Here is a 17,914-nt window from a genome sequence, read left to right as displayed (position 1 = left end):
ACTGTTCACAATTCCACAGAAATTGGCAGGATCAATCAGAACAATGGCTGATGTGGAATATTCAACAGTTCACACAGATGCAGTCGATTTTGGCCTGAAAGCACATTATTGGGGCAAAGTGTGGGGAAGCTTTATTCATCTCTAGTGTGCCAGACCTGGGAGCGCTTGAATTTTTCTATGCTGGCTGCCGAAGTAAAGAAATGCTCTCGTGTCCAGTACTACTAGCTTTCAGTTTAAATAACAATATTTTATCAATTTAATTAAATTAATGCTTAGGGTGGAACGTTCCTGTCGCTGGTGTGGCAAGATTAATGGCAAGCCAGGGTGAAAGATTCACAATGTCAAAAAACTCCCCCTCAGGTACCCATTAGATGGTGAGTTCCAAATCTTGCAGTCAAGTGGCAGCAAGTTTATTTTGATGCATTTGGACCTCACTAATAGCTGCGCCCATTTTATGAACACTGTCCTTTTATTCTGCCTCTCCTCCACACAGAAGCGAGATGACGCAACAGCTCGACAGGGAGCTGCTGATTTGTCTGCATTGACACTGTCTATTGCAGGCCACGGACTGGCTTCCCCAGACGTCTAGCCTCCCTTCACATGGCTCCGCTTTGACTGCACCAGGTCCCTGCATGGTCTGAGGCCACCATCGTCCTTGACCCTTCATGCCCGCAACTTGGCACAGACAAATCCAGCCTCACAACATCGCCAAGCCTGCATGGAGGCCAACTCGGCCAACACAGCTTCAACCATCTACCCTGGAGCTCAGTGAAAACTACGAATTGCACACTTCTGCTGAGTTAAAAATCACACAACACCAGGTTATAGTCCAACAGGTTTAATTGGACGCACACTAGCTTTCGGAGCGACGTTCCTTCATCAGGTGATAGTGGAGAGCTCGATCGTAACACAGAATTTACAGCAAAAATTTGCAGTGTGATGTAACTGAAATTATACATTGAAAAATTGATTGTCTGTTAAGCCTCTCATCTGTTAGAATACAGTGATAGTTTCACTTCTTTCATGTGTAAATCACAAAACTCTTTTTTTAAAAGTTGCATTCTCGGGTTAGCTGTTAACAGTGGTGATAGCAAGACAATATGTTGAAGGTGTTAGCCCCCTGTGTTCTCTGTCTATGACTTGATGTTTAGATTGATTCTAATCTAAAAAGTGAGATAACAAAGTTTTACACAAATTCATGCAGTTTTTGAGCTCAGAGTTCTACATGAATGTATGCAGTTTTTGAGCAAAGTGCAATGTAACTCTGCAGTACAAATTCACCCCACAAAATATATGTGTGCATGTGGGGTGAATTTGTACTTGCAGAGTTACATTGCACTTTGCACAAAAACTGCATACATTCATGTAGAACTCTGAGCTCAAAAACTGCATGAATTTGTGTAAAACTCTGTTATCTCACTTTTTAGATTAGAATCAATCTAAACATCAGGGCACAGACAGAGAACACAGGGGGCTAACACCTTCAACATATTGTCTAGCTATCACCACTGTTAACAGCTAACCCGAGAATGCAACTTTTTAAAAAAGGTTTTGTGATTTACACATGAAAGAAGTGAAACTATCACTGTATTCTAACAGATGAAAGGCTTAACAGACAATCAATTTTTCAATGTATAATTTCAGTTACATCACACCGCAAATTTTTGCTATAAATTCTGTGTTACGATTGAGCCCTCCACAATCACCTGATGAAGGAGCGTCGCTCTGAAAGCTAGTGTGCTTCCAATTAAACCTGTTGGACTATAACCTGGTGTTGTGTGATTTTTAACTTTGTACACCCCAGTGCAACACCGGCTTCTCCAAATCATGACACTTCCGCTGGGTTGCTTCGCGCTCAGGAACAGCAAGGCATCACCTGTAGCAACACAGGATTGTTTGCTCTGACGTGGAGCCAGGCATTTTTTGGATCTTAGCTCGCCTTGTAGCATAAAAAAACCTTTAATTTTTACTTACAGGCCTGCAGGGACTGTGAGTTACATTGATCTTCAGTGTACTAGGCCTTTAGGACTGAGTTATTAGTAGGAAGCCTCTATGGTTGAGCTTGCTGTTTAGCAGAGGAAGATGCAGGCAGCTTGTAGCAGAGGGGTGCACTGTAGAGTAAATGTTCCAGTCAGACAGGGGATGGACATGTCACTGTCCTGCCCAAAGCTGTGGAAACATCTGGCTTATCAGCTTACACGGCAAACACATGGCACAGTGGTTTTTGGGGTAAGTGTAGACTCCAGTTAGTCACAGAGCACCGCAACAGTCTGTGAAGGACCTGGGCCCATTACAGTCCAGGGGCTTGGCCACAATCAGACGATCATACAGTCACAGAGATATGCAGCACGGAAACAGACCCTTCAGTCTGACTTATCCATGCTGACCAGATATCTTAAATTAATCCCGTCTCAGTTGTCAGCACTTGGCCCATAACCCTCTAAACCCTTCTAATGATATACACACCCAGATGCCTTTTAAATGCTGTAATTGTACCAGTCTCCACCATTTCCTCTGGCAACTCATTCCATACACGCACCGTCCTCTGTGTGGAAAAAGTTGCTCCTTAGGTCCCGTTTAAATCTTTCCCCTCTCACCCTAAATCTATGCCCTCTAGTTCTGGACACCCCAACCCCAGGGAAAAAACCTTGTTTATTTACCCTGTCCATGCCCCTCATGATTTTGTAAACCTCAGCCTCTGGCACTCCAGGGAAAACAGCCCCGACCTATTCAGCCTCTCCCGATAGCTCAAATCCTCCAACCCTGACAACATCCTTGCAGATAATTTCTGAGCCCTTTCAAGATTCACAACATCCTTCCTACGGGAGGCAGACCAAAACTGCATGCAGTATTCCAAAATGCTAAGCGCTATGCGGATCCATGGAGGCAGAGCTATTACACTGCAGTGTCATAGCCACTCCTTAAGGTCAAGTTCAAGCAGCCTATAGATTCGACACAGGTCAGTCAGGATGCTGTTCAGAGATCAGTCCAGGGTTAGTCGGAGCTGGGCTGCCAAATCACTCCACGGAGATGATGGGACATGATCAGTCATAACTGGCACTTGGAGTGAGGGTTCAAGCAGGTCACGGTTACTCTTGCTTCTGTACGATAAGGTGGTGGGGTTAGCAAGGCCATGGAACCACCCGAGCTATGGGCATTGGGGGTAAAGCAGGACCATTAGTGATGACGCAAAGCAGCTTAACTGAAATGGAGGGAGGCTTCATGGTTATTCGGGGGCTCGGGGACAGCAACAGGAAAGGTAACATGAAGAAAGGGGGGAAGCTTGGTACATCGCAGGAGGAAGTCTGCAAGTTCGAATCTCACCGTGTCAGACTGAATCTCAGCTGTGTAATTACTTCACAAAATGGCTGCAAGAACACGGATAGTGGGTGGAGTCAGTTACTTCTTTCATTTCAGGGGCAGACTGTGTTTTTGTGGCTCTGCTAAGGGCAGTTGCAGCATCTTCATTGATGAAACAATGCTGTCCATCTACATTTATCCTCATCTCACTTGGAGGGCAGTGCTTTTCAAAGACTGCAGAGAACAAGTGATAGTCACAGGGGATTGGATGCATTACACTGAGCTTGTCCTGATTGCTTCCTCATCGTGTAAGCTCAACAAGTTTTATTCTAACAAACAAGTTATTAATGATGCTTATGGCGTAATGGTAGCGCCCCTACCTCTGAGCCAGGAGGCTGGAGTTCAGGTCCTATCTGCTCCAGAGAGGTATGGGGATATCTCTGAACAGACCAATTAGAGGAAAATATCTACAACAAGGAACTTGAACGCAGAACCTGACGCTCCTCTTTGACAGCAACATTCCACAGTCCAATTGGAGACAACGCATTACAGCTGCATATCCTCACACAGAAAGTAGTTCCATAAAGGTGGGCTGTGATGGGAGCCACTTTACAGTGGAGAGGGGTGCATTTAATGGTGGGCTACTGGCAGAAGTCTAATCCCAAAGGGGCATGGACACTTTGGATGTCCACAGTGAAACTGGGTAAGGTCACATAGTTCAGAGCTCAAGCCATGACAGTGAGCTCCTTGGGTAGACTGTACAAGGGTATAACAGTGATTGCTCAGGATGTGAGGGCTCAGGGGTCCCTTCGAAAACATTATGTGATCTCTCTGACTTTCCCCACTGAGCTAACAGCCTGCGTCTGGCTTCATGATGACCTTGTTCCTGTTCAGAAGAAACCAGAGATGGAGGGAGGAGCATCAGCAAGCCTAGCAGCAACAACTTCCAGAAGAGAAACAACACAGCAAGATCCACAGAGCAGGCACAGACAAATGGTGAGATGCGGAGAATTATTGGCTTCACTGCAATTCCTGTCAGAAGCCCAAACGACATTGCCAGTGACAATTACAGATAGCCCACTGTCTCATCCCTTAGAGTGCTGCCATCTCTAGGAGCAGGGACAAGGTGGCATTCCCATCTCAGTGGCCATGTCACAACTGCCCTTAACCTTCCTGCTGGCAGCTGGGGCAACTGGTCATCTCCGGGACACCTCCCAATCCTCCAGTCAGATGTGCATTTTTGCCAAAGGTCACCTCTTCATTTCCTTCCCCCTTGGCAATTATGATTGAGCAGGAGAAAATGAGGACTGCAGATGCTGGAGATCAGAGCTGAAAATGTGTTGCTGGAAAAGCGCAGCAGGTCAGGCAGCATCCAAGGAGCAGGAGAATCGACGTTTCGGGCATAAGCCCTTCTTCAGGAATGAGGAAAGTGTGTCCAGCAGGCTAAGATAAAAGGTAGGGAGGAGGGACTTGGGGGAGGGGCGTTGGAAATGCGATAGGTGGAGGGAGGTCAAGGTGAGGGTGATAGGCTGGATTGGGGTGGGGAAGGAGAGGTCAGGAAGAAGATTGCAGGTTAGGAAGGCGGTGCTGAGTTCGAGGGATTTGACTGAGACAAGGTGGGGGGAGGGGAAATGAGGAAACTGGAGAAATCCGAGTTCATCCCTTGTGGTTGGAGGGTTCCCAGGCAGAAGATGAGGTGCTCTTCCTCCAACCGTCGTGTTGCCATGATCTGGCGATGAAGGAGTCCAAGGACCTGCATGTCCTTGGTGGAGTGGGAGGGGGAGTTAAAGTGTTGGGCTACGGGGTGGTTGGGTTGGTTGGTCCGGGTGTCCTAGAGGTGTTCTCTGAAATGTTCTGCAAGTAGGCGGGTGCCCATGGCTACTCCTTTGGTTTGGAGGAAGTGGGAAGATTGGAAAGAGAAGTTGTTCAGGGTGAGGACCAGTTCAGTCAGTCGAAGGAGGGTGTCAGTGGAAGGGTACTGGTTGGTACAGCGGGAAAGGAAGAAGCGGAGGGCTTTGAGTCCTTCGTGATGGGGGATGGAGGTGTCCAGGGACTGGATGTCCATGGTGAAGATAAGGCGTTGGGGACCGGGGAAGCGAAAATCATGGAGGAGGTGGAGGGTGTGGGTGGTGTCCCGAACGTAGGTGGGGAGTTCTTGGACTAAGGGGGACAGGACCGTGTCGAGGTATGCAGTGATGAGTTCGGTGGGGCAGGAACAGGCTGAGACAATGGGTCGGCCGGGGCAGTCAGGTTTGTGGATTTTGGGCAGGAGGTAGAAACGGGCGGTGCGGGGTTGTGGGACTGAGGTTGGAGGCGGTGGATGGGAGATCTCCCGAGGTGATGAGGTTATGGATGGTCTGGGAGATGATGGTTTGGTGGTGGGGGGTGGGGTCATGGTCAAGGGGGCAGTAGGAGGTGGTGTCCGCGAGCTGGCGTTTAGCCTCAGCGGTGTAAAGGTTGGTGCGCCAAACTACTACCAACGCCCCTCCTCCAAGTCCCTCCTCCCTACCTTTTATCTTAGCCTGCTGGACACACTTCCCTCATTCCTGAAGAAGGGCTTATGCCCGAAACGTCGATTCTCCTGCTCCCTGAATGCTGCCTGACCTGCTGCGCTTTTTCAGCAACACATTTTCAATTATGATTGAGCAGCCGGGATATTGGGATTCACCAGCACTGCTGGAACCCCTTGGTGCTGGGTGATTGCTCTGAGCGTACTCGATAATAACCTGCAGCATTTGTGAACTGGAGAAGTTTCCACTCCACTTGTAACCATCAAAGCCATATTTCAAAGATCTATACAGGTATTCTGGGAGCTGCCAATGATGTGTATGTACTGGAGGACTCACGGGTCTATGCCTCTTTATAAGGTACTCAAGGCACACAGGCTGCTCAGGGCTGTGCCTCCAAATATGACACCGTAAGAAACCCAAGGATAGATGCAGAATCAGGCTCCAACACCAGGGTCATCCTGGAGACTAGGTTTTGATGATGGGTTCATTTTGGCGGGGTCTTGCATTACAGGCCGGAAACAGTGTGCCCCATCATTATGGTGTGCTGCATCCCTCACAATTGGTGCTGATAAAAATGGAAATGTCTGGGAGGCAGACACTTTGGGGGAAAATCGACAGTATTCATCTGAGGGTAAAGATGTAGCTGGAGATCAGGACACTGAGCAAGAGAGACGCCCGAGAGAAGGTGACACAGCAATGCAGGGAGTCTGAGGGACCTGAGACAGCCCCATTGCGACCCACTTCCAGAATTATTGAGGTCGATTCCAAGTTAATTTGATTGGTTGTGAATTTGTTGTTCATCTGCCAGACAGTGCTCTGTCTAGTGCAAAGGAAATGTCAGGCATGTCTTTATGCCAGACCTCACCTTCTGGAATATGCCTCTGAACTGGCTCAAGTTTGTTGTGGTGGTGGGCTCAGTGGCTCCATGTCCCTGAAAGGAGCTGGCATCTGGGGTGGGGTCAAGATCCCTGCCTCCGCTCTCACCTTGCCATTGACACTGAGCACCCATTGTTGAAGCGATAGACCTACAGGTCTGAGTGCTTTGCTGGGGTCTCCAATGTAACCAATGCCCTTCCCATGAAGAACGTTCCCAGGCCGTAGCATCAGCAGTTGTGTGAACATTGAAGACTCTGCCATTCTTCATTTCAGTTAGTGGTGATGCAGGCACAGGAGAGTGGTGAGGAGTACCCCGTGAGTGCAAATGGCAAGAAGGGGGAGTAGGCAGAGAGGATGAGCTGGGTGTGACCTCTTGAGTGGACATGATGTACATAATGCTGAGCATTGTGGTCCATCAGTCTTGGTGAGATGCTTGCTCAATGGCAGAGTTAAAGTGAGTGTGAGCTAGCAGAGAAAACCCACTCAACCCCGTGGAGCACAGAAGACCTTTGACCTTATTCCTGCACTTCTGGACTGTCCATTCTGATGTGGGTCATAGCACTGTGCTGCTATTTCTGTCCAGGCGGACAGTGTGGCCTCTTTCTATGCTCAGATGGGAAGAGGACTGACCTCTCTCCATCACCTTGTCCACCAGCGCCTCCATATCCTTCTCTAGTAAGTCGGGGGTGAGTGTGGCTTCTTGCCGCACCATGTGTCCACAGTGTGGGGGCAAATAGCCCATATGTTCCTGGCTCGCAGCATCGAATGAGCTTTCAGCTGGGCTTTAGAGATGGCACCTGGGGCTTGGAAGCCAGTGGGTCCCAGCAGTGGTATACATTTCTGCCTCGTTCACAACAAAATTCACCAAGCAACACACCCAACATCGCACTTCTCTTGTTAATGAGGTGAAGACAGAAGATCACCCAAAATCACCCGAGTCTTTGACATCATGAAGCTCACTCATCACTGCACCTTTTCAGAAAATTCAGCCCTGAGTCTTCACAGATGCATTGCTAATACTGTACAAACAAAAACTCTACAGAATTGAAGGTGCCCACATCAAGTCACATTTCTTTTTCACTTGAATTAAAGAAAATAGAATAAAAACGGAAGGATAATATTTATGCCATTTCAAATTACCAAGAACCAATCAGAATAGCTCTTACTCATTTAATTCCTGGTGTTCTTGTTCAAAATGCTCCGTCAAATTACTTTCATATGCAACAACTTACAAAATGCTTACACATTTTCAAAATCACCTATGGAGTACACAGACATGCAAATAGCCCCTTGAAACTGCATTTCCTGAGCATAAACATATCGACTTTCATCTAAAAAAAATCATCTCAGAAAAATAATTACAAACGAATGAGTGCTGAGGAATAGATTACAAGGGAAATCTTGGGTATACAAAGGATTTGACAGATTTGGAATTTGGTGGTAATATAGTTTTGCTGGCACCAAACAAAAAGAACTTATAGGAGCCCACTGGTAATTTAGACCACATTTCAACTGTCTATCAGATTGTACATCAAAGAAAAGACACAAACCATGAAATGTGGTCTAATACCTAATCCCTTTGCGAAACTCAACAGTCAGTCGTTCAGTTCTCAATCTGGATTTATCCAACTATGCCCGAACAGTTAGAAAATGATGGGAAGGGGATGTTTCTCGTTAACTTTGATTACAGCCCTATATAGTGTAGTAAAGACAAAAAGAATTCAATTGTAAGAAAGAGAGGTATGTTGAAAAGATGGAGCCATGGGAACGTCAGAACATACTCATTAACAAAACAGAGGGATAAGGCAATGGGATTACTCAATCTGCATTTGGTTTGATAACAAGAGATGGAAGATACAAACAGAGGAAATTAAAACTTGGCAAAACAAAACGGCCAGCTATAAAGAATTAGGTTGGATATTATTCTGTAACACATTGTGAAGAGCGTACTGCTAATTTAAAAATAAATAACACAATGGCTTTAGGTGCATTTAGATATTTCCAACAATGTATAAAGAAGAAACATGGGAAATAGTAGAAATGTGGAGATCGAATAATTCTGGGGGATAACTGCATTAATAGTGTAAGAGGTGAAAACGATCAATACAGATCCAAAACAGGGTAAGAGTGAATTTCAACATAACTATCATTCAATCTGAATAAATAGTATTTTGGCAGGTTGTCTCCTCCATTTCCGTGCACAGGCATATAGAGGACCTTGGTGGTATTTTCGCCACTGAAATGTCAGCTGAAACCTAACCCAGCTGATGTGTTAAATACCTCAGGATGAATCTTACATTTTATTGTTTTGGTAAGGCCCGAATTACGTTGGACTTTTTGGATGATGTTTTTGCCATAAGGCAGAGAGCTTGTTCTCTCACTGTATTTTACTAAACACATTACATGAATTACCTCCTCTGACCCTATGGAATCTCTCATGTCTGATAAAGACTACATCTTGTGTCACATGCTGTTCTCAGATCAACTCGCCACTCACGGGTTATCCCAGAATTCACTGGCACCCCTGTGCCCACGCCATCTTGAAAACCCAGACATGGCAGATGGGCAAACTGTTGCCCTTCTATTTGGGCAGAGTCCTGGAGGTCCTGCTGGACGGGAGGATGAACAGAGTGATGTGGGACTTGCTCTTCCCCCAGGTCGGGCAGAGGAGGCCACGATACCCCAGTCATGCCAAGCCTGCTCCAAGTTTGCTGCCCAGGTCAGTGCAGTCCCAACTGTCTGGAGGGAGGCACAGCGAGGGTAGGAGGAAGGTCAATGCCCTTCTCTGCTCCGCCTTCTCTTCGACACCTCACATCCTGCTATTATAGCCAGGCTCAGGCTCTACACTCTCACTGCTGCCTGCATCATTCTTCCCATTCACTCTGACCCACCTCGACCCCCTGACACCACTAACCCTGCATGCCCTCCGCACTGCACACTCACACTTCCCAGCCACGCCAGAAGTAATAACTGTGCCACTCACTGTCATCTCTTTAAATATCTGCCTCTCTCTTATTCCAGGGGGAAAGCAGCACACAATAGGAAAGATTAAAGCGTGTGGTGTGTTGCCTGACATTCAGCTCTTCACTGCTCAAAGCATCATGAGACTGACCACCTCGAGTGACCGACTGACTATGTCCAAGTCCCCAGGCTGCTCTTGATGGTTCTGGGACTCTTCGATTTGACTGAGATCTGCTGACAACTATGGCAAGCTTCCTGCTTTTGTATTTGTGCTAAATGGCAAGGCAAAACAAGTAAAATCAGCCTGGTGTCTCTGGCTGAGGGGTTAAAGGCTGTGCAACATTGTGAGTATTTGGTAGGCTCAGAGTCAGTGAGTGCTGAGACATTGAGTGAAGAGCCCAAGCTACAGCCTGGTCCAGTCGGTGAGCTGGGGTGTGTTTCTGAGAACACACAATGTTCTTGCTGCAACATTAAATTGGGAGATTGTTGGTGCAACCTGAGGTGTGGCACTGAAATGCAGAGGTCATCTTGTAAGTGGATTTGTGATGCTTTCGTAAGGGTCATTAGAGGCTACCACATATCGAGTGCCAATGGTTATGGTGGTGTGTGGGGAAGGTCACAGTGCAGTGCTGAGATGTTCGCCCCCGGTGTCCAACATGGTGAGCAAGCGGCAAGTTGAATTCGCAGGTAGCTGCTGTGATTTCATGCTGAGTTTTTACAGTTGTTCACAACCTCTGGTGAGATAGGAAGTTGAGTAATAATGAGGAGCAAAGAGCCACCAACAAGTCCTTTAGCAAGCAATAAATCCCTTCACTGGCAACTTACTGCGACCCAGTGAGAAATTTGCCTTGCCATGTGTGTAAAACATGGAAAAGGGAGAGAACTGTTTTCAATATTGAAAATCTCAGCCTTGCTGGACTTCCCATGGCAGAACAGATATATCCTTCTGTATGTCTGTATCTGTACACTGGTGCGTTATACCAATATATGTCAGTTTGAATTTGTACTGGGAAGTGCACATATGGGAAATTTAATTAAGTCATGCTGATATGACAGACTCTGTATTTGGTAGTATGCTTATTGAGTTTAGCTTTTACACTACAGCCAAGAGAGCACCAGCCAGGCAATAAGCCAGCTTTCTGGGCACTCTAATTTAGTCGCACTTGATGGTAATTTTCATGCCAATTTTGGATCTTAATTTGGCACAAAAACTTTAATAGAAAACATGCACAGGACCTAATGTTTGCATGAAAATTGGGATATTACAGGGACAATGTAGTCAGTCGGGATCTGGTCATGCTTCTCCTGACTAGAGGCCATTTTATTGCTAACTATGAAAAGGGCATTACTTCAGCACTGAAATTACTCATTTCGATTCAACACCACTAAATACTGAACTTAATATCTGACGTTCCTGTAAAATACAGATCACAAGCCAATTTGCACAAATGCAATATATTTTGTTTTGTGTATTTGAAAAGGAAATAACTGTAAGACTGTGCATAACGAGCTACGGAGTGTGGCGAATTGAATCAGCGTCTTGAACAGCCACCACAGGTGCAATGGGCTGAATGGCCTCCTTCTGCCCTAGACAGTTTGATTAATCCCATTATGTTACACTATTATGAATAAAGGACCAGTCTCAGTTTTTGTAACAATGACATCATTTACTTTCATGCATTTGAAATATTCAGAAGCATTTTTTTAACGTATCAGGAAAATATATTTTCCAAAGCTAGAAATTATTTCCATTGATTAGCAGTTTACTGAAATCCTAAAAGAAAACAGCATAGATACAGAGGGGGAGAAATTCATTGCAGAATTGTGAAAAACAAATGGCATCAGATCAGTCATTTTTTATACAGTGCCAAAATTTCATTCCATCAACTGTAATGGATTTGAATATTATGCAGCTGATCCAATGATGCTCATTTTGCAACAAGGCCCAGAGCACATTTCTACAGTTTTGAACCTACAAGCATAAAGTTAAGGGAAGTGTCCTTAAAATGTTCCTTACAAGAAGAAAAAGTGTGATCCAACTGGAATTCCTCTCAAACACAACTTGGAAGTATTAAAACAAAATTTACAGCCCATAGTACAGTCTTGATGCAAAACTCAATGCCAGCAACTTCAGCATTTGAACCATTATGAAAAGACTGATTCATTCCTAAAATAAGCTCTTCTTTTTAACAGAGCAATACTGAAAGGAAAGGCAATAAAAATTAAGACAATAGGGGTAATTTTGAACTTTGAAGTCACAGGATATTAACAGTGGCACCGCAAGTTAATAGAGTTGTCAAGAAGGCAACGTTGACAGTATTGCGAGAAATACAATATGTAAAACCATAAGCTAATTACAGGCCTATTTAATTCTTAATGGCCTGGAATTTATGATTGTATGGAAGATGAAACAGTTAATATTCACCACCATTACAACCGTAAGGCTGGCAACAAATTCTAGCATTTGCAAATGCACAGTTAGGAATGGAAATCCAGCAATGGTTGCCAATAATTTCCTCACTGCTTGACAGGGTGCGCTGTTCATGTCATGCAGTCAGAAATCTTCCAACAAGACAATGAACTGATGAGAATCTTCCCTTTTACATTGTAATATCGCTTTTATGAAATGTAAGTTTTTTCTGACATTTTACTGAGCCATAACTATACTGGAAAATGGTTCTGGCTCTGGAAAATTGGTTTTATATTTGTGTAATGTCAGTTTTTTTTTCAAAATGATAAGATGCAAATTCATTACAGTAAAATGTTTTTAAATGTAAGATATTTATCTTTTAATGTGCATGCCCCAATCAATATGTCGCTCTCTGTAAATTTCCTGAAAAGTGAGGGGTAGGCAAGTATTTTGTTTCCTGATTTGCTGTCTGTGAAAATCCTTCAATGTGATTGGCTCGTTATGCTCCTTGTTGACATCACTATTCCTGGACCTTTGAAAATCTCCTTGATATGGTGCCACATGCAAACTGGCATTAGGAAAGGAAATAGCAGAGGATGGTTTCGATCCATCGACCTCTGAATTATGGGCCCAGCATGCTCCCGCTGCGCCACTCTGCTGCCCGAACCCAAAAGACTGTCCACCTGCCGACTGGCACCCGTGCCTCCTCCCCGGAGGTCAACCTGGCGCCGGGTGAAAGGGCAAATGAAAGAGATCACTAGGTCTTTATGGACAGCCTTCTTAAAATTCACAATGACAACCATCACTGTGCCACTGACAACAAAATCCAAACTGCTAAGTCCACAGTTATCCTCTTCATAGAATTCATATGGTGTGGAAGCAGGCCATTCAGCCCATTGAGTTCACATTGACCCTCTGAAAAGCATCCCACTCAAACCCAACCGCTACTCTAACCCAGCATTTCCCATGGCTAATCCACCTAACCTGTACATCTTTGGACTATGGGAGGAAACCAGAGCACCCAGAGGAAGTCCATAAAGAAACAGGGAGAACATGGAAATGCAACACAGACAGTTACCCAGGGCTAGAACTGAACCCAGGTCCCTGGCACTACAAGGCAATAGTGCAAACCAGTGAGCCACCATGCAATACAGTATTGGGCCCAACGCTATCAAAAGAATTGAGGCGTTTAAAGGATATGGACGTTTTAATAGAAGATTCACTAGGAAACTGGTCTAAACAAATAAGTGTAATTTAGTTGGTTAAAACAGAGCAGATTGTAGGGTAATATGATAGAAAAGTGTCAAAGTATTAAGGATGGAATAGCACAGACTATTTCCTGCAGTTTTAAAGGTCAAGAGCAAATTATCAAAGACACAAGATCAGAACTTGCATTGAACTTGTGGATGTTGTCGCCGGGATCTAAAACATAGCTCTTTCCCGGTCTTCCTCCCACCCACAATTTGAATGACTGTAACCAGTACTAATATGATTACTTCACCTAGTGGGGGCCTTTGCCATGGTGCATGACTCGAGGCAATCTCTCTGGTTGCTTGTCCCTTATTTGCACTGTACGAGATTATACGTAAGCAATTTACAGCAGGGGCCAAGGAGAGTTGTGTGACTGTGGAATTAGTTTCTCGGATTAGTGGTCAAGGCAGAAACTATGTCAACATCCAAGATTACTTTGGATAGATGCACGGAGAGAAAGAAGATAAACAGTTGGCGTGGTTGAACACGATTGTGCAAATTTGCTGGCACGAAGGGTGAAAACTGATGCAGGTGCTTGGGCTGAATGGCCCTTGTTTTAACTGCCACTGAAGTATTTGCCTGTTAAAGCTTTGCACAGAGCCACTTGGTACAGTTCCAGGAAACATGGCCAAAAGGTTTATATGCTTGCATGCAATTTCTTAAACGAAACAGGTTTCTTAATTCGGAACTAGTACAAAAGATGTCCTTTAGTTTCTGAAAAAAAGGGAGAGGCCAGTTTATCCGACTATTTGCTTGCAAAGCTCATTTTGCACTTCAATTACATAAACAAATAAAAACATTGAATGCATTCCTGTTATAAAAGCAGTGCTCTTTTGGCACTATGTAATTCTGACAATGTGCAGTATCGACAGGCACTGTTAAATTAATCAGCCTGAATGCATTTCGCAATCGGAGGCAATGTAGAAATGGGCTACATTTTTCCATATTTTGGCAAAGTGTCATTTCCATCAAGTTTCACTGAGGGTTTCTCTCATGGAGGACTTGCAGATTTTCTTGCACTACCATTCCAAACCTCCCCCCGTGCACCCCCACCCACCAACCCATGTTAACTACCGACCAGATCCCTATGGCATCCCTCTTGTTCAAATCTAGCCCAGTTTGCCCACACATCATTGCTAGAAGTACTCAGCACTGCCTGGCTTCCACTGACATTGCTGGCGCCAGTGTTGTAGTTAAACATTAAGTACCCGTACCTGGTCAGTCCAGAACTGCCCTGCACAGTTTATGACATTAGCCCTGGACATGACAGGTGAGGGGATACTGGTGCCCTATTCTGCCAAATGGAATTTCTACCAGATGGGATGGCACAGGGATGGGACAGCCTCTTCATTCACAGCCAGCAGAGGAGGCCATGACACGAGACCATACCAGCCTGGTTCAAGGTTGCCATCCAAGTCACTGCGACTTCAGTTGTCCAAAGGAATATTAACAATGTAAGAGGAAAGTCAATGACCTTCTCCACTCCAGAAGATTAGAAGACACCATCCTCTCGCTGCCATCTTACTCTATCTCTGCTCCTGCACTCACCTCCAATCAAGGCTCATGTTCTCCTGCTCTCACATCGCACGTAATATCTTCTCTTGTTAACTCTCAGCCACTCAATTCTTCCAAACTACTAATCCTGCATGTCTTCTGTGCTGACTGCTCACTCACCCGGGACACTTCACCACCTTTCGTCTGTCTGCACTGGCACTGACACCTGTGCCACCCTCTTCTGTCTAACTCAATCCTCTTTTGCTCTCATTCAAAGTCCACAGTAAGACATAAAGAACCCCGACAGGTGATGGGGTGCTCCAACATTCTGTGTCTCACCTTCCACAAGAAGAGGATCCTAACTCTGACCACCAAAGTGGCCAACTGACTGTGCCCCAGCTCCTGGACTGATATCAGAAACTATCGTTGACAGGTTGTGCCCAGAATCCCTGACTGAAGAGAGTTTCCCTTGACTTGACTGAGCATTATTCCCCTTATACTCGGTGGCTTACCTCGTATATTGCTGGCACAGGGTGTAGTTGTGAGACTGTGCCATACAGCAAGATGCCCACACTCCTGGCTGATCATTGCAGACAACCATGCCAAGCTTCCTGGCTTTCTGTCTGGTATTAGAAGGCAAGTCAAGACAGGAGTATTGTATATCCATTTACACTGGCTGAGGGGACAAAGTGCTAAAAGACAAGGCCAGGCTGGGATGCTGTGAGCATGCAGGTAGCATGTGAGAACTAAGAAAGCAAGTGACCAGGCTTGAGTTGCAACCTGGCCAAATCTATGAGCTGGGTGTCTGTCCCAATGGGCAAAGAGTCCTTTAGGTAACATTCCAAAGAGAGGTGCCAGTGCACTCCAAAATGCAGCACTGAAATGCAGAAACACGCGTCGGATGCAAACCCATGTGGACATGGGATCCATGCAGCACTTGCCCTGGACTGTGCCTTGGGCCATCGGTGCTAGGTGCCCAAGATAGAAGTTTGCAGGAGCAATCAGGGAGCTGGAATCACCAGCTTCCACTATGGCTTCCATATTCAGAATTCCCAGTGTCCAGTTTCTATATGTAGGAATGGGAACAAGGATTTTAATGAAATTAGATTAGGCAGTAAGAATGGACATAATGAGCAATAATTCCCAATAACATACCACTCACTCGAAATAAACTCAACTTGACATCTGAACCTTAGTTGGTAAGTGTGACTTATTGTTACCAAGGGCTAACTCAATTTCTCATGGGATTCTCCTAAGGCCTCACTGTAGGCCACCAGTCTAGGACTCGGGAAGATTCCATTCATAATCTCAATACACAACCCAGTAGCTGCACAAGGTGTCCTCGATAGGTCATATAGACAGGTATCTTCCTGGCTGATGAGGGTTTGCAACAAGAAAATGTCATGTCAAATGACAGCAAATTGTTGCTGACAACCTTACGGTAAATAACATTTACGTTATCTCTTCCTTCACGTCTCTCCTTGATCCGTTTGATCCAAGTAGGTTTTGGAATATAATCGCACAAGTTACCAATTATCTGTTAATGCAGGCGAAAGGTAATCCTTTAAATGGCTAAAACTGCCAACAGGAGGTGCAAATCACAGTCTCATTCGAGGCAGCTGGCTGTCAATGGCCATATACACGGTCTCAACAATGGTGACTGACTTGTGTTCAGGGGATGGTACTTACAATGCCAGGGGTATGGAGACAAAGTGGACTGATGGTTAAAAGATGTCGGGAACTGTCAGAACAGAAAGAGTGAAAAGGAAAGACGACTGACAAAAAAAAGAGAAAATTGTAATCTCCAGAAAAGAAAGAAGTTGTAAAGCAAAAGGCATTTCCTGTATAGCCCCAGGGGGAGTTTTGAGTACTAAGCTGTAAGCCGCATATGGAACGGAACAATTTTGTTTAATTAGGGTATATAGCAAAGTGTTGCATTTGGTCAAAACATTCTGTTATCCCTCATTTTTGTTGGCACAGAAAGGAGTCAGACAGGACTTTTTTATGAATTCGCTGTTGGAGCAAGAGACATGCAGTTCGCATACATTAGGCAGTATGTCAAAGGAAACGCTAAAGTTCAACTAAAGTACAAGTAATTAGGAACAGATTTGCTACATACCTCAGAGTACATTCAATACTGCATTTATTTATAAGACACCTAAAGTTAGGAAACAAAAGCAGCCCTTCTTTTAATTCTCAACCACAGAATCAGGACAGGTCTGCTTTTTATCAAAACAAACTTCAGCAGTTTTCAGTTTTAATGTGAATTTAACTCATCCTGATGCCCTGCCTTATTTTTCACTCTAAGACTCGCCAACTAGTGATTGATAGTCGCTTTTCAGAAACCTCCAAATTTACTCCTCCTTATTCTGAATAACCACCTTAAAGATGTTCTAAGCAAATACAGATCAGAACAGTCTTCTGTAGAAATAAGTCTGTTTAGTATTTTGGGGACAGATGTTCTTTAAATAAGAAAAAGCTGTTAGAAAATCAGAGAAAATGAATTGGACGAGGGACTTTCTCGGATGATTTTTACCTTATAACTGATCTCTGAACGTTTTCCTTTGTTCCTTTAAACTAAATGTCAGATCAAGTGCTGTGGTGCAATGTTCAACTCTCCAAAAAGAGGGCTATAATCAAATCTTGGTGAGGACTAGATTTTGAAGTCTGTATTCCCATTCGCCGAGTCAGACAAACAGGGACACCACCAAAATGAACATCAGCACATATTTGGTTCAGCAGGGTTCCCAACAAGATGACAGGCCGGTCTTCCCACTGCACTGCACTGTCCTGCTATTGCAAACAAGGGCAGCACTGATCCAGGTATTATTAGATGAGGGTGGTGAAAATGGATGAAAAATTAAAACCTGCTGATCTGAACCGGGAACATAAATGCTGTTTAATATTTAATTGCCATTCTTATCTTCCAAAATAAGTATGAGAAAATAACTGAGGCATTCAGGGAAGAAAAACAGATCCTTATACCATGTCTTTAATGTAGACCAACATCCCAAGGCATTCCACAGAGAGGGACAATGACTGCAGCTTCCATTCACTGAGGGTGAGGAGTCAGTGATAAGCAATGGAGATGAGTTGGATGAAGGATAGAATG

At 44.8% G+C, this 17,914-nt stretch overlaps 1 protein-coding gene across 4 annotated transcripts in view; it reads right to left on the bottom strand.

Annotated features, from left to right (window-relative positions):
- Positions 1 to 17,914, bottom strand: part of LOC122549656 (retinoic acid receptor beta) — a 510,173-nt gene that overhangs the window by 195,326 nt on the left and 296,933 nt on the right. The gene's annotated exons all lie outside the window — the stretch shown is intronic.

This window comes from Chiloscyllium plagiosum, unplaced genomic scaffold (genome assembly GCF_037043375.1).
Source record: "Chiloscyllium plagiosum isolate Xiang-an unplaced genomic scaffold, Cpla_swu_hap1 HiC_scaffold_5, whole genome shotgun sequence".
Classification (NCBI taxonomy): domain Eukaryota; kingdom Metazoa; phylum Chordata; class Chondrichthyes; order Orectolobiformes; family Hemiscylliidae; genus Chiloscyllium; species Chiloscyllium plagiosum.
The sequence above is the reverse complement of the archived record's forward strand: the minus strand, read 5'-3'. Positions and strand labels throughout refer to the sequence as shown.